Source organism: Meriones unguiculatus, chromosome 21, assembly GCF_030254825.1.
Source record: "Meriones unguiculatus strain TT.TT164.6M chromosome 21, Bangor_MerUng_6.1, whole genome shotgun sequence".
Classification (NCBI taxonomy): Eukaryota; Metazoa; Chordata; class Mammalia; order Rodentia; family Muridae; genus Meriones; species Meriones unguiculatus.
This window is the reverse complement of record NC_083368.1, coordinates 57,063,736-57,089,719: the sequence shown is the minus strand read 5'-3', so window position 1 is coordinate 57,089,719 and position 25,984 is coordinate 57,063,736. Positions and strand designations below refer to the sequence as shown.

At 45.0% G+C, this 25,984-nt stretch overlaps 1 protein-coding gene and 1 pseudogene across 2 annotated transcripts in view; one reads left to right on the top strand and one right to left on the bottom strand.

Moving 5' to 3' along the window:
- The window catches only part of Ahcyl2 (adenosylhomocysteinase like 2), a 134,415-nt gene that overhangs the window by 91,478 nt on the left and 16,953 nt on the right, over positions 1–25,984 (bottom strand). The gene's annotated exons all lie outside the window — the stretch shown is intronic.
- Positions 9,846–10,432, top strand: LOC110550988 (GTPase HRas-like; annotated as a pseudogene).

Genomic DNA, 25,984 nt, shown 5'->3' with positions numbered 1-25,984 from the left:
GTGAGGCGGAGGTGTGTCCAGACCCCATCTTGAGTCCTGCAGGAGTAGGCTTGCTCCCTCCCTGCCCTGGGCCTTCGTGTTGCCACACACAGAGCCTAGTGGCCAGGCTACAGGTTAAACTTCCTCTTTCCTGATAAGGTCATGGCTATCAAGCACTTGGAATTCCTCCTCATGCAAATAAGGCGTTCCCAGCACCTGGGCCTGACCAGAGCCTCTACCCACTCCCCAAAGGTTTCAGTAGCCTTTGTCCCCTCAGCTGAGGGTCTGCTCTCCACCTGAGGGCTCTGTTCCCCATGGTCCTGCCTCATTCTCCCTCTTAGGCTGCTGGTTAGCATCAGCTACAGGTGGGGGTGGGGGTGGTATGGGAGTGACAACTAAAGTGTTAATTTTTTTCCCATGCCACAGTACAAACACACTACCACCCTCTAGATAATGGTGATTTCAATGACCTCTAAAAATTAAGGATTAGATTAGGGAAACTGGAGCATGAATGCTTTCCTGGCACTTCTCTCAGACATGTGGGATTTTTGGCTGCCAGTCGAAAGAGCAGCTTTGAGGGATGCAGTCAAACCAATTAAGAATAAAAGAGAAAAAAGCAAATGTGTCCAAATAAATAACATTTACCGTGTGCACACAAAGTAATTGTTCTACCAACTAAACATCTATTTGAATTCAGCTAGAACAAACTATTCAGTTTCCCGAAAAGAATTAAGCATTCTTTTCTTACAAAACGACTGGCTAGATCCTTACAATGAAAGTACTCCTTCTCCACTACTCCTCAACAGCACTGTAAAATCACGGCTTCTCGGCTTCCATAAACAGGGGAACAGTGAGTCACGCTGACAAGGTCTCGCATTCCTACAAGTGAACTAATTCTCTTAACTTAGATAAGGTCACATTGGAGGTGTAACCTCAATACCATATAAAAACTCACACCAAACCATCTCTTTTCTGAAATCACACTAGCCAGGCTGAGCAACCTGAACTCAAAAGAAAGGTCTGAAACCTCACGGCTTCTAACCACCGACACAACGCTCAGTACGCTCTCAGGTTTGGGCCGGTAACTCATTAAAGAAATCAAGCTGGCACTGAACTCCCCGCCTCCTTTTGCCTCCAACATGCTGGCATTAAAGGCACGCACCGCCATGCCTGGCTCCAAGCGGTTTTTTGTAAGATACTAACCCTATAGTTCATCAGACAGCGTCATTGTTAAACACATCTGACTGATTGAAACAAGAATTAAGAATCTGTACTTGTGCTAAGAGTGTGCACATGTCTGTAACTGCTCTGGAGGCTAAGGCAGGGGGACGCTGAGTTCGAGGCCAGTATGGCTGTACAGAGGATCTACAGCTAGCCTGGACTCTCTCACAAGAATCTGTTTCGAGCCAGGCGGTAGTGGTACATGGCTTTAATCTCAGCACTAGGGAGGCTGAGACAGGCAGATATCTCTAGAGTTGGAAGCCAGTTTGGTCTACGGATTCTAGGACAGCCAGGGTTACACACAGAGAAACCCTGTCTCAAAAAAAAAACAAAAACAAACAAACAAAATGATTGAAGACTAAGCTCTGGGGACACAAAAGCAGTGAGACATGTCCTCATTTTCAAGCCTACTCTACTAGCAGACAAGACATTAAGTTGTAAGAGAGAAAATAAAGTGTGAAGATAACAGCGCTGGGCTGAAAGCTACTCACGGTTGTTTAAACCAGGAGTTTACAGCGATACCCAACCCTCCTAACAAAACAGCGCTGACCGGTCACTGCCAGAGAAAGCTGGTGAAGTCGCTAGCCCGAAAACTGCCGAAAGGAACAAAGAGGGAAGTGCTCACCTGCCCTGACCCTGGGCCTGCCCTGGGTGTTCAAAGAGCAGCACAAGGAGACTCCCACTACAGAGCTACCTTTGCAGAGGTGGAACGGTGCCATTTTGTAGCCTTAACGATTTAATGGATGAGTGCAAAGATCAATAGCTACTAATGTCACAAGGACAGAGAGGACACATCATGTACTTTTAACGGAAGAAAGGATGCAGAAAGTCAAGCAAGCTCTAAATAAAAGTACCATTTTTTGTTTAAAACAAAGAAAAACACTAGAGATGTAATCAATATAATTCAGACTCAGGGAAATTAAAGGCAAATGACTCACTTTGCAAAAAATGTAATTGGTAAAGAAACAAATCAAATAACTGAAATATATTTGCATCCTGATTCAAATATACCAAAAAAATATGAATGGCACTAGAGAAATTACATACATTGTTTTAATATTACTAAAGAGCTATGACTTTTTAGTGAAACGATGAAGTTGAGAGTGGTATGTTTACAGATGAATTTGTAAAATCCTTGACTTCATGTCAATAATCCAGGGACTTGTGGTGGGAAAGCAGGGGGCAGCAGCTCCAAGCTGCTGAGGCCGAGCCCCAGTGCTGTAAATCAACGCCTTGTGCTGAGGCTGGCTAAGGACAAGGTGAAACCGAAGAAGGAAGAGGATGCCCTTTCTTCCACACAGACACGGCTGCGCTGTGCGGCCCTTCGCTTATCTTAAAGAAGCCGGACAGCGCACGAAGACCAAAAATCACATGTGAACTCAGGACCTGAAAAACCTGGTTATCATTTCTCCTACCTGCAAATTATTGGCCCAAAGACTAATCAAATGTACATAAAAATTCTACTTGTTAAAAACAAGGTTAGTTAAGGTGTGTGGAGAAATGGCTCAGCAGTTAAAAGCACTGGCTTTAACTGCTCTAGCCGGGGACCCGGGGACCCAGGTTCAATTCCCAGCACCCACTGCAGCTCACAGTCATCCGTAACTCCATCTCCATAGGATCCAACACCCTCCTCTGGCCTCCACAGAAACCAGGTACACAAGTAGTGCAAACATGTATGTAGGCAAAATAACTATAAAGATAAAATCAAAGCAAACAAATCTTTTTAAAAGAACAGGTTATGGAGCTGAAGAGATATCTTAGCATTCAAGACCACTGGCTACTCTTGCAGAGGACTAAGGTTGATTACCAGCACCCACAAAATGCTCACAACTGTACGTAATCTAGTCTTGGAGAATCCAATGGCCTCTTCTGGCCACCACGGGCACTGCATCACATGGTACACAGACATGAAGCAGGCAAAACACTCATGCTCATAAAATAAAGGCTAAAGGATTTTCTTAAAAAGACTCCTATGTCTTCAGCAATACGGCCCTCTTGGCCCCTGAAAGACAACCAAGGGCTATATCCACAGTCTACACTGTTTGGGAAATCATTTGGACTATCCTTATCAGCCATTCAGAAGGAGGTTTCTCATGCTTGGTACAGGGGTTTTGTTAGTTAATAGTTCTTGTGGAGAGCACTGGTTGCCCAAGTAGCTTACCTTCTTTTATGCATCTGTTAAATATTTTATACATACTACTTACATGCATTGTGTGTAACTTTAGTAAATACAACATCATATAATTCGGGCTGGAGAGATGGCTCAGTGGTTAAGAGCACTGTCTACTCTTCCCCACAGGTCCTTGAGTTCAATTCCCAGCACCCACATGGTGGCTCACCACCATCTATAATGGGGTCTGATGCTCTCTTCTGGCATGCAGGCATACGAGCAAATAGAGTGCTCACATGTATAAAATAAATAAATCTTTAAAAAAAGCACATGGTTCCTTAAGGCTTTATCAACAACCTCATTCCTTCCTCATTCAAAAGACTGTGGGAGTCCAGCCACCCCAGCGCCAGCATCAAGGAACATCTCTGAAGAGGGGCAGAAAGACTGTAAAATCAGAGTGCCAGGAAGTTGGCTGTTAAACAGTCTCTCCAAGAAAAAGCTGCAAGCGCAAGACAGAACAATGGCCGTGTCGATGAAGATGTCACTGTGGAAGGGGAAGGTTTTTGGGGTCCTAGGCAATGCCCTACAGACAACTAATGCCTGTTCCAGAACTAGCCTTGCCTGGGGATGAGCCTTTTATTGACTGTCCAATGCAAAGTGTTTAGCCTGAAACCATATGCAACAAACAACAAAAACTAACGAAGCAGGCTATATTTGTGTATGTTTGTGTATACACAGATACATGCATGTGTATGTATGTAACAATAATAGCCAAAGAAAAGGGGACTATCAATTTGAGAGTACAGGACATGGGACGGGCTAGAGAAAGAGAGGGAGAGAAAGTGATATAACACTATTCCAATTTAAAAAAAAATGTTTTTTGGGAGCAATGGCTTAGCAGTTAAAAGCACTGGCTGTTCTTCCAGGGGACCCAAGTTCAATTTCCAACTGCCTGGAACTCCAGTTCTAGGAGATCTGACAGGCTCACACAGACATACATGTAGGCATAACACTAATGCACATAAAAATTATATATATGTTTACATTTAATAGGTGAGAGAAATTTTATCAGTTATTTTTACTTTATTAAATGTTACTTGCCATCCAAATCTATAACTGCTTTGTTATAATACAATTTTTAACAACTCATTTTTGAAAAATAAATCTACCAAATTCTTTTGGCCTTAAAAATAAAAAACTTGGGCTGTAGAAACTGATTTCATAGCTAAAATATAACACTATTTGGGAAGTGCAGAAAGATGTCTTGTGGTCATAATATGCCCTTATGGCTCTGATATTTGGCCTCTACTGAGTGTTTCTTTTTAAAATTTATTTTTATTTTTTAAGTGTGTGTGTGTGTGTGTGTGTGTGTGTGCACATATGATGCAGGTGCCCTTGGAGGCCAGAAGAGGATGTTGGATTTCCTGGAGCTGTCTGATGTGGGTGCTGGAATTGAACTTGGGTCCCCTGCAAGAGCAGCACGTTTTCTTACCAGTCTTTTCTCCATCCCCTGCACTGTGAGTGTCTAAGGCAACATGACTTATGTCAAACTCTACTTTACAGCCATGTTCATTACACTGGGCTTGTGTCTGGGCAGATAACGTAAGGGTTCTATCCCTGGGACCCACACACCGGAAGAACCTATCCCTCAGAGTTGTTCTCTGAGCTCCACACGTCAGCATGTGCACCCACACACACAGTCATTAATGAATTTTAAAAAGAAAAACCAATAAAGATCAATAGGGCAGACACAGAAAGAATAAAAACAGAGGCGGAGATAAAGGAGAGAAGTGGCGGCAGAGACCCCAACAGGCCACGGAGGGCTGTTCCTTACACACACGAGTCATCAGTATCTTGCCAGCTTAGATGGTGCTAAGTACTTTCCAAATCCTAAAGTCCCCAATTCTAAGACTCAACTCTCTTCAAAGGTCATTTTTGCCTCTGAAGCTCTCTTCCCAGGCCTGAACTCTCCTGGAGATTAGCCATGGTCTCCAGAAACTGCTAGTGGGGGCTGGGGAGGCGGCTCCACGGGTGAAGGTGCTCGCTGCCTAGCTCACGGCCCGAGCTCTGCCCGGGCCTACTACTGCCACCCACGTGAAGGGAGACAAGCATGCACCCCTGAAAGCTGTCCCCCGCCTTCCACACACGAGCTGTGTTACCCACACACCGAGAAAGTAAATGTTAAAACAAACAAACAAACAACTTTTAAGGCTGAACAGCAAATGCTTTGAAAAAGCACACGAGCCAGGACTAACTCCTACTTCAGGGCTTGGAGAGATCAGCTGTACCACCCACTTCACGTCTGGAGTCTGGATGTTGCTTAATCCGGTTAAACAGGCTGCAAACGTGGGCAGTCACATGTGTGTAGTAACAGCTGTGTTTCTCTTTGCCATATACAATTAGTCGGGCAATAGTTGTAAGACACCAACCCTGAAGTATCCTCCCTAGCTCCTTCAACACAAGTTTACTATCCCTGATCTGAAAAGGCCTGGACACAATGGCACAAGTGGAAGATTCTATACCACGGAACTTTTATTTCATATATAGGATTATTTTTTTTAAAGCCCCGTTAAAGAGTTGGTGGGATGGCATAGTGGGTAAACACATTTTCCACACAAGCCTGGGAATCTGAGCTTGAGCTCCAGAACCCATATTAAGGTAGAAGCAAAGAAGCAACTTCACAAACATGTCCTGGGACCTTTACGTGTAGCATGTCACGCGTGTGCACATAGGCACACGTGAATAAATTGTTTAAATACTGTATAAAGTTACCTTCAACGGGGTGGGATGGCAAAGGCTACGGATCCAATCCCAGCTATCTCTTGGGAGGCGAGACAGAGGGATTTGTGAGTCTCCCCATTACAGGAGTACCTGAGTCACTGGGGCCCTTGACTGGGCTATGTGCACACTCTGGTGCTGACACACGTAGCAGAGTAGGCCCTAACCTGCATGTACCGTGTGTGCACCCCCCACTCCAAACAAGAGACTCCCAACAACTTAACAGCTCTCCAATTTAGACAGGCTCTACTCAATCACACTCTTCAAACGTCCAGTACAAAAGAAGAAAGATGGAGCCAGCCCAGGCTGGGCGCATGCATGGTAAAGTAAAACTGGACTCCCCGTGGATTAAAGGTGGTGGGGCACGCCTGTAATCCCAGTGCTCAGGAGGCAGAGGCAGGCAGAGCTCTCGAGTTTGAGGCCAGCCTGGTCTACTGAGCAGGTTCTAGGACAGCCAGTACTACACAGAGAAACTCTGTCTTAAAAAAAAAAAAAAAAAAAAACACAACAGCAACAAAACAAAAACCAAAGAGCAAACAAACAAAAATGAAAAACAAAACAAAAAAACAGAAAACAAACAAAAAAAACTGGATTCCCAAAGTCAATTTTTAGAAATAAACCCTTATTTTCCATCTTATGCCTTATGTATATGATTGAAGTCAGTCATTATGGGAAAGAGCATACACAGTAGATTAAAGTAGTAAATAACTCTATCAAGATAGACAAGCACTCAATGCATGTATGTCCTTAATCAGTTCCTCCCCCTCCTTTAGACTCCAGAAACTGACAAAGAAACTGTTTTGAAAGCTTCAGACAGCTGGACTCCTGAGCATCTTCATGTATGTGGCCTGCTGTCGCTGATGGGCGCCTGACATACTCTATCTGTGGCTCTACGGTCCGGACGGAGGTTGGCAGCAAGCCCAAGGACTTAAGTTCTTTCTCTGATGATCTTTTCTCCTTTTCATTAAAACTTGCCAAACCTGGATCTTCTGAGTCCCAAAGCCCCACACCCTGACAGAACAGGAAGACTGTGCAAGCATGCCTTCCTGATCTGGGCAGGAGAAGCTAGCTGGTCATTCCAGGACACAGAGATCTGTCCATTTCCTTGCCTCGCAGATTCTCCATTAGGTGTGTTTGTGCTCTGATTTTTGTCCAGTTTGCCAAACAGACCTGTAGATTAGTTCAGCTTAACAAACTTGGGTGAGCTCCTACAAGGATGACTCAGGGAGCCTTAGCTAGGAGGGAGAGAAAATAATATGGTCCTAACCAGAGCTGATCCTATAAATATATACATGCAAAATCAGAAAACTATGAGCCACAGAGACATGAGGGAGGCTGTGACCAAAGAGTGGAGCTGTAAGGAGATGATATTAGCCATGGGCACGTGAGCAAGCTTGCACGCACACTTGGACACATGCACACACGCACACGCGTGCACAATCCTCACCAGGCCCCTATGGCCCTGTGGCGCATCTTCCAACTTTCACTTTGCAGGGCATTTAAACTGGATCTCTTCCACATAATGTCAGAAATGCAAAATTTCAGACTCTCCTAAGTATACAATCCTGTAAATGGCACCATAAAAGTCTTCCAGTTTGCAAAAAATACAGCTCTAGAAACTCCTAAGTTGGATTTTTCTATTTTGAAGGGGACTGTCTCTCCTTCTCTGTTTTTAAGGAGGTAACTGTGTGTGTGTGTGCGCACCTGCTGGGTTTGTGAGCACATGTGTGCAGCCCCGTGGCCAAAGGAAGGTGCCGAGGCCTCTGCAACTGGAGTTCCATGCATTTGTGAGCCCCCCAGGTCTTCTGCGCCCTTCTCTCCAGCCCCTCACTCTGCTTTCCAGTTAATCAACAACTGTATACTGAACACAGGGAGGGAAGAGAGAAAGTAAGTGTAAGCGTCCCAAGGTAGAATCCGTCAATGACCTTTCACACCAAAAGTAGGACTCACACTATCTCAGGATGGTTTCATCAGATGGCTTTCTTAATGCTGGTCAGATGAGCCTGAGACCGGCCAACTCCCTCATCTGCACCCACATGATCACTCTCCTTAAAACCAACCCCACATCTCTCTTTCCTTCATTATTTTACTGAGAGAATTGATAGCCTCATCACTTTCCCTTAAATTATTCATCCAGAACACAGTCTTAATAGGAAATCTTAGGAATCAATTATTTATTTAAAAAAACATTAACTAGACTACAGGACAGTGTTTCATTTTTGTTAAGGAAAAATGGCTGCATTGTGGAAGTGCATAAAGATACGAAATGTAAAAAAAAATATTTGTATCTTCATTTTGTTTTTAAAAGCCTCAGAACATAAAAAGTTTCTTTATTCTGTTCCTAGGAGGTTTCTTCCCTACAGTCACAAGATCAAGTCAAACTAGAGAGATGGATTACTCTTAAAGAGAAAAACAAAAATGACCACCTGATGCTGTGTGGAAACTAATACGAGAAAGGAGGTTGTGATACTTAGTTTCGACCCCAGGCCTGTGCTGCTAAAGTATTTCTCTACTTACATAACCATAGAACAAACTAAATATCTTTGTTTTGCAAATAAAAATCACAACAAGAGGAATTAACTGGAAACGCTTTTAAAAATGTTTTAAAGGCAGGGTCTCATTGTGTAGCCCTAGGTGGCCTGGAACTTGCTAGACAGACCAGATACCTACCTCTGCTCCTGAGTGCTGGGATAAAGCTGTGTACCACCATTCGAGGCTTTAAAATACTAGAAATGTTGAGGTAGCCATTCCATTGGACCCGAGATGGTCACGAGGGTGCAAGTCCTGCTGGCTCACTATTCCTGTTGTTTTCAGCAGACACCTCCTGTTTTGCCTGGTTATGCCTCCTGTTTTGCTCAGTTAAGCCTCCTGTTTTGCCTGGTTAAGTCTCCTGTTTTGCTCAGTTAAGTCTCCTGTTTTGCCTGGTTAAGTCTCCTGTTTTGCCTGGTTAAGTCTCCTGTTTTGCCTGGTTAAGCCTCCTGTTTTGCTCAGTTAAGCCTCCTGTTTTGCCTGGTTAAGTCTCCTGTTTTGCCTGGTTAAGTCTCCTGTTTTGCCTGGTTAAGTCTCCTGTTTTGCCTGGTTAAGCCTCCTGTTTTGCTCAGTTAAGCCTCCTGTTTTGCTCAGTTAAGCCTCCTGTTTTGCCTGGTTAAGTCTCCTGTTTTGCCTGGTTAAGTCTCCTGTTTTGCCTGGTTAAGTCTCCTGTTTTGCCTGGTTAAGTCTCCTGTTTTGCCTGGTTAAGTCTCCTGTTTTGCTCAGTTAAGTCTCCTGTTTTGCCTGGTTAAGTCTCCTGTTTTGCTTGGATATGTTTACTTGGAAACCTATATAAGTGCTTTACTCTGTAATAAAGATGGCGCCTTGATCAGAGCACTGTCTTGGCATAACTTCTTCGTGTTCTCTGTCTCTTTTAATTCCCTTGTGCAGGCCGTTTCTATTGGTGGTCGCGGGTGACTACAGGTGGTGCCGAAACCCAAGGGACCTGCTGAGGACCGCTGTGACTTAGGACGTCTACTGGGCCAAAGGAAAGCACATCAGTGATCCAACATCAGCGAGAGTGCAAGGCCAAGCTGCACCCGCAGTGGACGGAGCCCATGCACGGGCCTAGCCGGCGCCCATCCGCGCCCCTGCCCCTGCCCCTGCCCCTGCCCCTGCCCCTGCCCCTGCCCCTGCCCCGGCCCCGGCCCCGGCCCTGGCCCCAGGGGCAGTCCGGCCAGCAAGCGGTGGGGCAGGAGCCCCTGGAGTGGCAGCCCCTGGAGAAGCAATGACAGAGTACAAGCTTGTGGTGGTGGGCGCAGGAGCGTGGGAAAGAGTGCCTGACTGCCCAGCTGATCCGAAACCATTTTGTGGACAAGTATGACCCACCATAGAGGACTCCTATCGGAAACAGGTGGTCACTGATGCGGAGACATGTCTGCTGGACCTCTTAGACACAGCAGGTCAAGAAGACTACAGTGCCATGTGGGACCAGTACATACGCACAGGGGAGGGCTTCCTCTGTGTGGAGGGGAGGGCTTCCTCTGTGTGGTTGCCATCGACAACACCAAACTTGAAGAGATCCATCAGTACAGGGAGCAGATCAAGCGGGTGAAGAACTCAGACAACGTGCCAATGGTGCTGGTGGGGAACAAGTGTCACCTTGCCGCTAGCACAGTTGAGTCTGGGCAGGCCCGGGACCTTGCTCACAGCTATGGCGTCCCATACACTGAAACATCAGCTAAGACCCGACAGGGTGTGGAGGATGCTTTCTACTCGTTAGTATGTGAGGTTTGGCAGCATAAACTGAGGAAGTTGAACCCACCTGATGAGAGTGGCCCTGGGAGCAGGAGCTGCAAGTGTGTACTGTCCTGACACCAGGTGAGGCAGGGACCAGCAGACATCCAGCTCACCAGATGAACTTCATATCCGCTCTGATGTCCCTGCTCCCCCAATGCTGCCAATCCCCCTGCCTGCGGTCAGATGTGTCCTTTGCGCCCGTCCCGCCACAGGCTTAAGGCGTGGAGGTGCCAGATGCAGGGAGGGGTTCGAGAGGAGAGCTAGGGGAGAGCTGGAGGAGAGATCTTGGAACAGCGTGGAGAAATGGACTGGACCCACGATATCACTAATAGCAAGTATAATGTGGGAAATCTAAATGTTAGGAAACTATGAGGGCTTGGAGGTTTAGGATGGAGTAGCTATTGCCCAGCATTGTGTTCTAGGTTAACTAAATAAACCCAGTCTCTGGGTGGTGATTTGGGTATACAGCTGCTTAGGATTAACAGCAGCATTACCAGAAGATAAATCAATAGTAAGTATTAATCACCGCTTACAACAAAATGTAAAACAATCTGTCAAAGTGCCTGAAGAAACTTATGTGTAGAAAACGTCAACTCATGCTGTTCCCCTGGCAGGCCTGCACAACTGACAGATATATCTTTCGTGAAGCAGTTTAAGGACATTTAAAAACAAACCAATCAGGCACAGTGGCTCACATCTACAATGCCAGCATTCAAGAGGTCGAATGAGGCAAGTACACTGCCACAAGTTCAAGGCCAGCGTGAGCTACAAAGACAGTTCCAGGCCATACCTGAAACAAGCACACAGAAACAAGGCACACCCAGCAACACAGAACAGTGGGCTCTGAGAGAAAGGAAGCAAGGTGAAAGAAAGCTACTGTCTCCCGTCACCTTGAGTTGAGAGTCTGGGGAAACCGAGGCAAACAGCCTGCAGGATGGTGAGCAGGGAGCGGAGGGCTGCACAGCAGCATCTGAGATTCTGCGGAGAACCTCAGTGCTCAGCAGAGGACTGAAACAGGCACATGAAGCGGCCCTCGGCGCAGGACAACCGTCTCCCCCACTCAAGAGCACAGCCACGTGGCACTGGCAGAGTAGCCCAACGCATCTGGGGACAGCTGCTCTGGCCACGTGAAGAGAGCGGAGGAAGGCCCCAGAGTGCTGGTGCCTCGGCTTTGTGTGCAACAAAGGGAAAGACCAACGTGCTCAGGAGAGTACAACTCCTGTTTGTAATCTTAACACATTTACCACACGTGGGAAGGTGATGCCCCACACAGACAAGAAGACGCACAGCTACAACCAACAACAACAGATAAATGTTGGAATGTTCAAATAAGGGCACTACAACATATCTTATTCAAAAACCAAAAGACAAAAGACATTTTTCGTTGATATTTGGTTTTTGAGACAGGGTTTCTCTGTACAGCCCTGGGCGTCCTGAACTCACTCTGTAAACCAGGCTGGCCTCGAACCCACAGAGATCCACCTGCTTCTGCCTCCCGAGTGCTGGGATCACAGGTGTGCGCCACAGAGCCCGGCTATGATAAAAGATATGTTTAAGGGCTCAAATCAAACTTCCAAGAAACAAAGTAGAAAAGGCTGTAATCTCCCTATGGGTACTGCTCTCAGATAGCCCACAAACTGTTTCTATTGGAATTCAGCTGTACTTCCAGTTTTGGTTATTTTCTCCTCTTTCACCTACCAGTTTCTTAGCTGTGTGCCTTTAAGGTCACAGTGAGGTTATTTGATTGTTCTTTTGCTGTTTTAACCCTACCTGCGTTTATGGGCTGTAATGGGCTTAAATCCACTCACTGGTGTTGCTGGGGCTTACCCTGACCTTAGCATATTTAGTATTTTTAAACGTTTTTAAGTGTCTTCATCTGTTAAGACTCTGTGCATGCCTATCAAATGAAGCTTGCTGGTTATTCAATTTTTAGCATATGCTCAGAAAAAAATTTTTGCCCACATGACCATAGGTTGGCAGAAAAAAGTCAGAACTACCAAACTACTCCCAGAGCTACACGCACACGTCCTCCTGTATTATGTGCGCCTGTTCTCTCACCACGACCCCGTCTCCTCCCCTTCACTTTCTAACAGACTGATATCTTAGTCAGACATGGCGGCACTGAAAGAGGCAGAAGCAGAAATAAGGCAGACCTGATCTACTACCAAGTGCCAGGACAGCTAGAGTTACAAAAATCAAAAACCAAACTACAGGCTGGAGAGATGGCGCAGGGATTACGAGCACTGGCTGTTCTTCCAGAGGTCCTGAGTTCAATGCCCAGCACCCACATGGTGGCTCCCAACCATCCACAGTGAGATCTGCTGCCCTCTGCTGGTGCGCAGGCGCACATGCAGGCTCAGGCACTCCTCCTGCCTCATTCTCCTGTGCAGCTGAGACTCCTCTAGCTCATCTATGTATTCTCAAGTCTACCTGGAGCCTGTCTATATGTCATGCTCATCTCATCATCTCTTTAGATTTCTCCTCATTATTTTAACTGTAATAATGACTTTTGCCTTCAAATGAATTTTATCTACAACTAGTAGGCTTTAGCAATACTTGTAAGACTAGGTTTGTCCACACCTTTACCTCCAATCTCTCTGACTCCTTATGCCCCCTCCTTTCACACAGAGATCTCTCTCACAGACTGCATAGAGCTAGATTATTTTCTGATTGTCCAACAACATTCCAGTTATTTACTGATATTAAAAAAAAAAGTCCAGTGAGCCAGGTGTGGTGGCACATAGCTTTAATCCCAGCACTCAAGAGGCAGAGGCAGGCATTTCTCTGTGAGTTCTAGGCCAGCCTGGTCTACATAGTGAGTTCCAGGACAGGCAGGGCTACATAGTAAGACCTTGTCTCAAAAACCAACCAACCAACCAACCAAACAAACAAACAAAAAAACAAAAAAACAAAAAAAAAAAAAAAAAAAAACAGGGGCTGAAGAAATGGCTCAGTGATTAAGAGCACTGGCTGCTCTTCCAGAAGACGTAGGTCCAGTTCCCAGCCCTCATGGCAGCTCAAAACTGTCTGTAACTCCAGTACTAGGGGATCTGACACCCTCACACCAATGCGAATGAAATAAAAATAAATTCTTAACAACAACTCCCCAAATGCAGCGGCGTTCAGTGAGTATCGCCCTGCTGCTCTACTGATCTGGAGGACACTGGGTCAAGGTACTGCAGGGCCGGCTTCCTCCTAACGATGAATGAAGCCCCAGCTGGGCCGACCTGAACGGCTAAGACTAGACTCTTCAACACAAACTTACATTTAAAACTTAGGTGTTTCCTATAAATATTCCTGTGCTCTGTGACTGCCTAGTGTTCCCGGAAGGAAAAAAGAAGTGGGCTCGCCTGGAACTGGAGTCACAAACAGTTGTGAGCCCACACGTGCTGCTGGGACTCAAAGCCAGGTCCTCTCCAAGAACAGCCTTACTCACACGCTGGCCTCTGGTCCCGGGAGAGGTCCAACTGAGACTGACAGACTTTGCACACCACTCTTCACTCACGCACTCTGGCGCAGGCGCAGCTGGCACTGGCTGCTCGCTAGTCGTTCACTGGGGTGTCAGTAAGGACTTCTCCCGCTGGCTGCGGTTTCTCACAGCGTGTTAGCCATGTTCCAAGAGTGAGTTACTCCAAGAAGAATCCCAGGTACCACACAGAGAGGCTGTGCTGCTTCCCAGGATCTATCCCAGCAGCCCAACAAATGACACTCTGTTAGTTAACCGGCTCGCTGCCGCCAGCCCCCGTTCAAAGCAAGGACAGAAGACTACCCCTGGAGGGCAGGAGGGTCACTCTGGAGTGCGGAGGCCACTTTGGAGTCTAACTGCCACACACCACCCCTTGGCCCAACAACTCCTCCCACATGCAAAATACACTCACCCTTTCCTAAGACCTTCCAAATTCTCCTCTCATTGTGGCACCAGCTTGACGTCAGTCTGTCCATATCTAAGTCAGGTCCAGGTGTGGCTGGAGCTCCTCAGATGCAGTTCCTCTGTACAGCTACTGCACTCTAGTTCCTCTTGATCTGAATTAAAGAGACAAATTATCTGCTCCCACACACTCGACACACACAGGGTACCGAGCCTGGCTAGGGTAACCACAGCAGACATTCCCATTCAAACGTGAGGCCAAGTGGGGAAAGCACGGAGTTGGCCCTTCAGTTCTGATATTTAGTTCCCCAGTCCCTCGGTGGTGACGAAGCCCCGCCCCGGTAACTATTCTCTAACTTCTTGGCTCCAGCCTCCGGGTTACTGTTACAGAACAGATGGTTAGTGTGCAATTTCTTAAAAGCCTTGTATACTCTCCAAGAAATTCTATGTAGACAGAGACCTAGTATATGTGGGTGTATGACATTTATCTACATAATATTATAATACACAATATATTAATTTTCTCAAATAAATGTGATGCTAAATAAATGTCAAGTGAAGCTAATGTTGAAAAAATAACCTCGATCTTCAAGTGTCCCCCTGTCTAAGGACAGGGCTAAGAGATACTCTCTGAAGGCCTTTAGACTTGCTCTCCTCTAAGGAAAGGGTCTATGTGGTATTGCCTAAATCTTAGGAAAGTTTCAAAAAAAGGATTTACTCACAACACCTTGAGTTTTATCTGTGCTTTGAAGCCGTGTTTTTAAGTTATTGCTCACCTGGAGCTACTAGGAATGAGAAAGTTTTCTTTTCTAACACAACCAGTCTTGAATTGGAAATATTTACTCCAATACGGAACGGAAGCTCATGCCAGTGAGGCTAGCATTTGGGAGGCTAAGGCAGGAGAACTGCCATGATCCACGGCAGGCCTGGACTGCAGACTCCCTCAAACAAATAGTAGTTGGGTGTGCGCTAACTCCTGCGGTCCCAGTGCTGGGTGCAAAGCAGAAGGAGCGAGCGCTCAAGGCCAGAGTGGACTGCAGAACTGTCTCACAATAAACAAGTAAGTCAACAGAAATAGTTCCTTCTATTGGCTCATTTTTGCTTATCTCTATTTTTATACCTTATAGGCAACTAGCAGAAGGCAGACAGCACTTTCCAACATTCTGCCTACATGAGTGTGTGACATACACAGGGGCAGGGCCATTGGCAGGGTGTGGTCAGAGGACAACTTTTGGGGGTCGATGCTCTCTTTCCACCTTGCTGAGGCACATCTCTCTCACAGTCTCCACCACACTGTCGACTAGCTGACCCAGGGCCCTCCAGGTGACTGTGCCCCTCCCGTCCCACGGGGGAGCTGGGATTCGGATGGGTGTGGGGCAGCTCTTCCCACGAGCTCCAGATGGAACCCGGATCACCAAGCCCTTTCCCTCCAAGGCATTTCGTTACACTGTCACCTCCATGTTCCCGGCCACACGTGTCGGTGTCAATAAAGAAGATACACCATGTACAAACGGCATGGTAAAGGCTCCTTCTCTCGGGCCTTCAGTAACCCCTTCCTCACTGTGCTCCGAGCCTTCACTCGGCATTCTGAGGCCTGTTCATCTTCAACGACCATAACCCCAGAGTCAACAGATTCCAGACTATGGCAGCATGCACAGAGTTCTGCTGCAGTAAGCTTTGACCTTGTACCAAATAGTGTATATTATAAGTCTACCAGAATAAAATGAGCTTAACTCAAAGACTTTCCATTAGCACCAAATATTACTCAGAAAAAAAAAAGTTAACCATGTAAAATTATCAGGCAAGATGGGTACAAAGACTGTAAACTTAAATTTTAAAAACATAGAATACAAAGCCAGGAGCTGTGGTGCACGCCTTTAATCCCAGCACTCAAGAGCTCTCTGTGTTTGAGGCCAGCCTGGTCTATTTAGCAAGTTCCAGGACAGCCAGAGCTACATTGAGAATCCCAATCTCAAAACACACGCACACTCACACAAACACAACCCAGAAAGAAAGTCAAGAAGTTGGGACTGGAAGACAGGACAGCAAGAAGAATGTTTGTCATTCACTGGTGTGCTAACGCTCTTCTGAACTGTGCGCACTCTAAGGTGCTCCACTTTGGCCTACCCCCGTCTCCCATACCTGCTAAATCAGACACCCCAGCACGGCCCTGACAGAGACACCATGGCCACTAGACCTTAGACAATTCATGCCTCTTCCTTAGAACCTGTGAGCATCCCATCATCCTTACAATGTCTTCTCTAACCTGCTCACACACTTTCTTTCTCTCTGTAACAGCAAATTAAGCAAAATCTATTTTGGTTTGCTCTGTAACCAAATAATCTTATCTGACAATGGCTAAGCTGCTGAAATTAACTGTACTTAGTTAGTTGTTAAACAATCATTTCTTGAGCAAAACTGAATGCATGCTCTGAAAGTCAGCTAAACACACACTGAGAGAAAGGAAATGAATACAGATCCGACCGCTGCAGTGGAGGGCCCTACACCAATATACATTTTGGACAGCTGCTCCCCTCCGTACTCATCTTTCCAATTATTACGGCCAGAACATCTAAACCTGCTCTTTTTCTATTTCAAATCCACAGGGCACATAGCATATCCTACTTAGTCCACACTCAAGAAAGAATCTACTTTCCCCATCTTCCCTGCAATTATCTGGTCCAAAGTGTCATTGACTTTAATCTGGTGGCTGCAAAAATCTCTTATGTGATCTCCTTACTACCACCCTTGACCCCTTTAGTCTGTTCTCAACCTTGCAGTCAATACACTTAAAACTTAGGATCTGTCTAAAATCTTTCAGAAATTCCCATCTAATCTGGCAGACGCCAAAGCTTGAAGTCCTCGCTATGACCCATCAAGATCACATATGGTACCCGGCTCCTTTCCACCTACTGGTCTCGTCTGGACAATTCAGCCCCCATGTACTCTTCTCCAACCACACTGCTCCTTGCTAGCTCTTTAAAATGCCTCACAAGTGCTGTGACACACTGAGAACCTTTGCTTGTTGTATTGTCTGACAGATTTCTTCGGTCTCATAAAGAGCAGCTCCTCTCAAGGTCACACCACTCAGCCATCTCTCCTCCCAGCTGCTACCACATATCCGAACCCCTCTTAGATCCTTGTTACCCTAAATTCCACCCAAGTCTATGCATGAGAAAGTTGGGTGGAGCATCTAGGGATGACTGTTTTTGTCCTTTACTCTCTGTCCTTCCTGGCTGGTCCATATAAGAAATACCACCCCTGAGCGCCAACAGTCATGAAGAAACATGAAAGCCCCTAATCGTGGAGATATATTTAACATGAGCTGTGGTTAAGAATCCTGGCCACTCAGTCCTCTTTGTGAATCTACTACATCAATCTTATAGCTTTATCTCTGTAGCTCTCTTCATAAATCAAATGTAATATATACAGTCCAAGGTTTACAACTGAGGATCAATAAATCATATCTTACTTAAATTAGAACAAAATAAATGCAACAAGTGCTGTAAATTATGTGAAATGTTATTTTTATTTAAAATAAAGATTACTTTATCTGAACAATGAAGCACAGTTTATGAAAAATCCACATACAAAGAAAAATCATAATATTGATGGTTACTGTTAAGCAAAGGTGAATTTAATTCTAAACAGTTTTTTCAGTGAATATTGCTGAACACAGATCCAACAGCTAGGACTTTCTGTCATACTGGATGATTCAAGCAGCTCATGAAGCTTTAGCCTTGACTTCCTAGATCTCAGTTCTAATGATATTCTCTTCCACTCTAGGTCAGCTAACCACTCCCAAGGTCATACATTTCAGATCTCCATCTCCAACACAGCATTAAGTGTCCTCCTTTCTGACTGCTGCTTTCAGCTTGCTTGCTTAATCTGTCACCTATGCAGTGACCTCACTGGCTATAGCTCAATCTTTACTTTCTCACTTTTGGCCTTAGCCTTCTCCTCTTTAGCTTTTTTTGTTTATCCGTGATTTCTTGCCCATACATTCCATGATTTTTTTTCTTTTTTTTTTTTTTTTGGTAATGCTGGAGATCAAACCCCAAGGTTTTGCACATGACAAGCAAGCTATCTACTAATGATCTATAGTCCCAGCCCTACTATTCAACCATTTTAATAATACTTTCTACATCCTGTGAGCTTTACTCCCTTTATCCAATTTGCTTACTAGTCTTCTCCATTTAGATGCCCACAAACACCCAAAGTCAGCATGTCGAAAGTAAGGCATTTTAATATCTTCTATTACTGATACTTCCTATGTTGACCAATTCACCACTCTCTCACATGGTAGACAACTGTGTATTTCTTTCCATCTTCCCTTTCTTTTATTCCTACTCACAATGAACTAGGACTTGAACAAACACCTGAAGTAACTCAAAAGCAACCCATCTCCACCTTTCCATGCCCACTCTCAGACCCCAGAGTGACAAAAAATCTCTCTCTGCATGAAGGAGCCCACCGCTCCTACTCGCTCATTCTCCCCAGTCCCTGTGCGACTTGCAAAGTGACAAAGTACTTGACAGAAACAACCTGAGAGAGGAAAGATTATCTTGATTCACGGTTTGAGAGGCTTTCACAGCACATCAGGGCCCAAAAGGCAGGCAGAGCCCGGCTGTGGCGGCAGGAAGGTGAGCGGAGGCTATTATACCACAGCAGAGCAGACAGCAGAGTAAGGCAGGAACCAAGGGCCAGGTAAACGTTCAAAGGTCTAAACAAAACCTCCCAATAGCAAAGTCCTACCTCCTAAAGGTCCCATAGTCTCCCAAAGTAGCAGCACAAGCTAGGGAGCAGGAATTCAACGCATGAGCCTACAGGGCCATTGCAGATTCACACTGTAAACCACGGCATGCTCCTTTTAGCACCAGACACAAGCAGGAGTTTCAGGACTGGAGCAGCCCAGGGTAACTTCTGGTCCCTCGTCCCCTCACACGCTATTGCAGCAGCACACTGGGATAACGCGTACAGCGTGCCGTCGATCAGACCCCCAGCCTAACCCAAGAGGACGGAAGCATTGCCGCGTACGCACAGATTACTTGTTATTCAAATTCCTCCCTGTTCCTCCCTGGTGGGGGTTAGAGCAGCTCTAAAACCTTGCGGTCAGCTTGCCTACACTTTCTCAGTCAATGATACACTGTTAAATGAATGTTGGACGCAGTCACTCACGCTTGTAATCCCTGCACTTGGGAGGCTGAGACAGGAGCACTGCTACAAGGTCAAGGCCAGCCTGGGTTACATAAGAAGTTCCACGGAGCCAAACCTATGTAACAAAACCCTGTCTCAAAAATAAACGTACACTGGAAAGTGAAAGAGAGGGGGAGGAGGAGGAAAGGGAAGAGGGGAGGAAATGGCTGAGATCAGGGCAAACAGACTCATTTCCTTCTGGCACAAAAGAAACACCTCAAACCAAAGGTATATCTCCAGCATGAATTCTGGAACAAAATTACATGAAAGACATCAGCCTGAGCAAAAATACAAACCATGTTTAGTAAGTACTGAAATCTGGGAGCTGCTTATGACCACAACGTAACAAAGACTAGGTTAGTTTGGTTTTAATTCTATTTCCTGTTTATAATCCGACAAGTATAATTCCTGCACCTCCAATCTCACCCTAAAACTTAACTGTATACTATCAAAAATCTTTTTTTTCTTACAGTCCAGATGACCCCAAATTCTCCAACCATCTGCTGCTCCGTTAAGTGCTGGAACTACAAACATATGCCATCACGACTGGCCTAAGAAAGGACGGTCAACAGAGTTCTGCAGAGGATTACTTAAGTCCACACAAGGAGTCCTACTCCCCTAGTCTTTCCTCAGCCTCATCACAGAATGCCCGGGACCCTCTTCCATGCCTTCCCTTGCTCTAGAGTCCACACTTTATCTCTCCAGCTCTACTCTACCTCCTTGAGAGCAGAATATGTCTTGCTCATCTCTGGAGTCCAAATATCTAAAATCCAAATTGTATTTTTTCCAAAGTTGTATACAAAAATATAAGACGTATCTTTTTATTGTGTTAAAAAAATTACAGAAAATTTAACCTATTTAACTCTCAGTTTGCTTCTTTTTATTGTTGTTGTTGTTTCTCTGTGTAGCTTTGGCTGTCCTGGACTCACTTTGTAGACCAGGCTGGCCTTGAACTCACAGAGATCCGCCTGCCTCTGCTAGAATGAAAGCAGTGTGCCACCACGCCCAGCTCTTGCTTTTATTTTCTTTATTGGGAATAATTTCCGGACAGGCTTAGCAGCACATATGTAATAACCGCAGCACTGGAGAGGGGGTCAACGTGGGCTACACAATGGGACCCTGACCCTGTCTGAGGAAGAGGGGAGCTTAAAAATAAACTTTAAATTCTAGAATGAAAAAGAATATACATGGTTAAGAACAAACTAGACCATGAATTAGAGGGAAAAAAAGACAACAGAAGAGCAAAAAGAACAGGCGGTAGCTTCTGGGAAGTTTGGCAGGCCCCTGGGTCCAGATAACCACACCTCAAGCGCCGAGAGCTCCAAAGAAACGAAGTTACAGAACTGAAAATAACAACATTCCACTTAAAATTTTGTTTGTTTGGTTGGTTTTTGTTTTTGTTTTGAGACAGGGTTTCTCTGTGAGGCCTTGGCTGTCCAGGACTCACTTAGTAGACCAGGCTGACCTTGAACTCAGAGATCCGCCTGCCTCTGCATGCACTACAGTGCCCGACGACTGTACTATTTAGCATACATTAAAAGAGTTTTACAGAAAAGTCCTACATTGGCCTATGATGAGGCAGATAAGGAAAAGAACCAGAAGTGAAAATGACTCACTACAAGTAAATTAATAAATAAACCATGCTAAACCTAACTTTACTTTTCTGACACATGTGTGACTGAGAAGTAATGTAGAAAAGATCAAATACATATTGTTGAACCTAAATAATGTTTCTTCTGCTAGTCAGGTCATAGGCTCACCACTCCTCGGCACACGCCTGTGGTCCCGGCAGGTGGATCTCTGTCTGCCTATCAGGGAATCTTCTCAGTCCTGTTCCCTCAGGACACAGGAAGAGCTCATGATGAGAAAGACCTGCATTCCCTGCAACAGAATCTTCATTCTTCTTCTGCCAAGAGGAAAACCAGGCTGCGGGAAACCACTTATCTTGCCACCGCCGTCATGCCAGCCACTAACCTTGGGTAAGAACCTTAAACTGTTCACTAACAAGCCCTTTTTGAAAGCCACTGGGCTCCCGGGGAAACAAGCACAGAACTCAACTTAGCAACTCAGCCTGTCTGCAACTACTCTGGCTTCATGTTTTATCTTCTCTTCAAGTCATATAATATCTAGAAAGATTATTATGGAAAGAATATCTTCATTAAAATTATAGAACAGGACACTTTATTTCTTAAATCTGAAAGACTAAAACAAAGAAAGAAGACCTGAAAGTAAAGCTGTTGCTCTTGTGACTTGGCACAATCAGAACCAGCCTGTCTCCATCTTAGGCTTAACAGCCGTCTTACAGTAAAGATAAACTAGATTCAGTCCTGTTTATTACTAAACCTGTTTCTCAAGGACTGAGCATAACTACAAATGGTTTTGTTCTGCCCATTCCAGGAAACAGCAAGCATGCCTTTGTTCCAAAAGGTTATCATGACCACCTCGTTATGACCATGTTTCAGGTTGCTCTGACCACTTGCCATGCTCATGGTCTGCTTCTGTAACCCCACCTACTTGTCTGCCAAATCCCGCATTTGGAAACCTCTGACTCCTGATCTATAAAGCCCTTATCTTCCACATGGCAAATGCTGATCTCTTGAAACCTGCTCTTAAGAGACAGCCCACGTATGTACGTACATACACATACACACACACACACACACACACACACACACACTACTGCTTTAATAAACTGCTTGTTGTAATTAATTTGGCCATGAAGATCGGTGGTCTTCGCAAATCTTTGGGATTAACAGTTCTACCATAAACGAGACATTGGTCATCATCAGCCAGGAAGCTGCTTCTCTGGAAACCTGAGTGGTTTCCTTTGTCTCTTGAGAGAGCTGGTGCAGAACAGTATCAGTGCCAGAGAACAGGGAGAAGGGTACTGTCAGTAAAGGGAGCAGAAGAACCAAAGTTAGACCTGTATCCTCTCTTTCCCGCACATATTAAAACAAGGTGCTACAATGCTGGTAAAACTTTGAAGACTGAGATAACACATGATTCAAAATGTCCAAAGATCAGCTACACCATTATTTGAAAACAGCAAAATCCTAGTCCACTCCGGCTGTAATGTGATAAAGGAATACCCTAACCAGTGCCCACGCTATTTTCTCCCAAGAAGACACATTTACATGATAATGGTTGCCATGGTTACATTAATTCCATCACAGTGTCTCTCTCTAATTGCTAATCTGGAGTTTGGGTGGTACAAGTTAAAAACCAAAAATCTTAATTGAGGCTAACTCAAAACTCAGCCTACTCATAAATTTACGACCTACCAAAGGATTTTGTGCTTGCAACAAAAACTGCCGAAAGGTACAGGCTTATTTTCTATAGTCTATTCTACCCAAGATTTTACTGTTAGCCCAGGGAACTCTCTGGGAGTCATTATTTTTATCTGTCATAATAGTTTCTTGAACAACAACAAAGTAAATAATGTGTGTTATTAAGGGAATGAATCAAAGGAGTAATCGCTGATTCCAAGTATTTACTAACCTAGGCTTTACTAAGAAAAGGCATCATTATCAAAAAAACAAACAGCAACACCAAAAATCAAGTCTCTTACATAAACTGTCGGTATTATTTTCTAAAAGTGGTAGCATATATGTTGGTATAATGTTCTTTTGAAATGTATACACTTTACCCTTGTTCATTCAATGCTGATTTCTCTCCCTCACTCTCTGGTTTCAATCCGGACATTGCATTGTGATATTTATTCTAAGCATCACCTGTCTCAACTTTGTGTAAACATGCCAAAATAAAACAAGGAGCCCAGTGCTGAGCAATAGAGGAGTAGGCAGGAGAGGGGAGGAGCCAGAGGACAGGAAAGAAGGGAGGAGCCAGAGGACAGGAAAAGAGTGGGAGGCAAAAGGGGGGGGGCAGAGCTGGGAGAACAGAGGCAGGAGAGGTCCTGGAACAATGTGGAGAATGAACCAGACCTAAGATTTCACTAAAACCAAATATAATGTGGGAAATCTGAATGTTAGGAAACTATGAGGGCTTGGAGATTTAGGATGGCCTAACTATTGCCCAGCATTGTGTTCTAGGTTAATTAAATAAATCATAGTCTCTGTGTGATTTGGTTATACAGCTGTTTAGGATTAACAGCAGCTTTAAAAAGACAAACCAATAGTAGATATGAATTGTCACTTACAACACACATCCTTCTGGCAACGCGAGCAGCACGGAATCGTTAGTAATAGCAAAGCACTGCCCAAACAGCCCAGAAGAGTCCACATCTCAGCACCCACACTCGGCATCGAACACTCATCTGTACCAGGGAGACCCAATGCCCTTCCCTTGAGGCCCCTTGAGCACCTGCACTGGCATGTACACACCAGCACGCCTGTAATCCCAGGACTCAGGGAAGCAGGGGCAGGTGAATCTCTTTGAGTTTAAGGCCAGCCTGATCTGCAAAGTGAGTCCAGGACAGCCAGGGCTACACAGAGAAACCCTGTCTAGAAAAGCAAAAAAAAAAAAAAGTCAGCCTGATCTACCGAGCCAGTCATCAGTTGGGGCCACATAGTTAAACTGTCTCAAAATTAAGTAAAATAGAGACTTGTTTTTTCCAAAAGGAACATTGTAAGGATGGCAGGAACGTGCAGACACTTGATAAGAAGTAACATGAGAAATAAAATAAATTAATACAGTACGTTTTCTGGAGACAGTGTGTGAGCTTTTCCAACTCTCAAGTGTGATGTAGGTTTCTACTCCAGAGAAAGGACCCAGTGGCAAAGGCACAATGCCCACAAGATCCTTTTTCCTGATGTCAAAGATCAACTCCGCACATTAGGCAAGCGCTCTCCACCGAGCTGCGGTCCAGGCTTCTCACACAACCTTCTGTGTTGCTGACAAGAGCTCAAGAAGGCAAAGCTGACACCACGAGCAACTGGTCCTGCAATTACGAAAGACTCACAATGGAGGACACTGAGGCCACGTCACATGTGTGAAAATCAGAAGATGAGGGAATCAGATGGATTTTCTCTTTTCTCCTTGGAAAGGTGACCTCCCTTGTTTCTGCCATGCTGGCTGGCCACACATTTCCAGTCTGTCTCCACCTCCAACATAACTGTACACACGCTGAGCTTACAGATCCGGCCACCACACCCAGGCTGGTTTCTTTAAGACTTCTTGTGCTCTTTGCTGTGTGCGTGCAAGGGTGCCTGTGTGTAGGTACATATGTGAGCCCAGAGGAGGCTGTCAGGTCCCCTGGAACTGGAGTCACTGACAGTTATGAGCCACTGTGTGGGTGCTGAGAACCAGTCCTGGGTCCACTGAAAGAGCAGCCATGTGCTCTTAACTGCTGAGCCACCCGCAAGCCCACTTCTCCTCAGCAAGAGGACAGACGCCTGGAAAACCCAACGGTGGATCCCAAACACTACCCTATCGCTTCACTGCCTTTCAAAGTTAACAGACCCTGAATATTCTGTGACTTCAAGTGGAGATACAGAGCTACCACACATTTCATAACCATTTTGAAGAAAAAAAAATACATCTACAAAGTAGTCTAAGGCAAGAGTACTATCTAAAAGTAACTTTAAAAATGCAGAATATCTTAACTAGTCACCGGGTGCTCCTCAGTAAAACCACTGTTGATATAGAACTGTCAAGAATCTATCCTTACATTGGTACATGTAGTATGATCGTAATGTATTATATAACATATATATCACTGTGTATGTATGATATAGTGTGTGTATCTATAGATACATATATCCATGGATATTTACCTATATCATATATCTCTATATATTTAATACACACACACACACACTCCACATATATCCCTGTTCTGTTGCTAATGCCTAGCCAGGGAGCACATGGGCTCTTTCCAAAGTGTAGTTATCAGTGCTGTTCTGAGCCAGAGGCAACCAAAGAATGTGATACACAAGAAAAGGCTGGGATACAGCTGAGCTGGTGAAATACCTGTCTTGCCTTTGATAATGCCCTGTGTTCATGAAACAGGTATGAAGATGCACACCTACAATGCCAGCAATCCAGAGATGTGGGCAGGAGGGTCAAAAGTTCAAGGGTCAGGCCAAGACCTGGTCAGGGCACTGACTAGATACTTGAGTTCCATCCTTGGAATCCACAAAATGAGAACTTCACTCCCACAAGTTGTCATGACTTCTACACACATGTGCTGCCTCTGACCTACACACACGTAATAAATAAATTATTTTTTAAAGTTTAAGGTCATCTTTGGTTACATAGCTGTTTAAAGTTGGCTCTGGGAAATGTAGGACTTGTCTTTTTAAAACAGCTGAAAACCAAATACTAAACTAAAACGTCCACAGATGTGACTGCATCACATACCACATCCAAGGGACAGAGAGGCCAGTTTCCTAAGAGGAGAAAGCTGTGCTATCAATCAACAGCTCATAGCTAACTCACTCCAAAATCGCAAGCATCAAGTGTTTATTATGTGCAAGTGTAAAGTGATACGCAGTCTACCACCCACAAGCCTGCTGAGCACACCCAACAGTTCATCCAGACACAAGACATGCAAACACACTGTTAAACCGGGCATGACACAACACACTTGTTCTCTCAACTTGGTG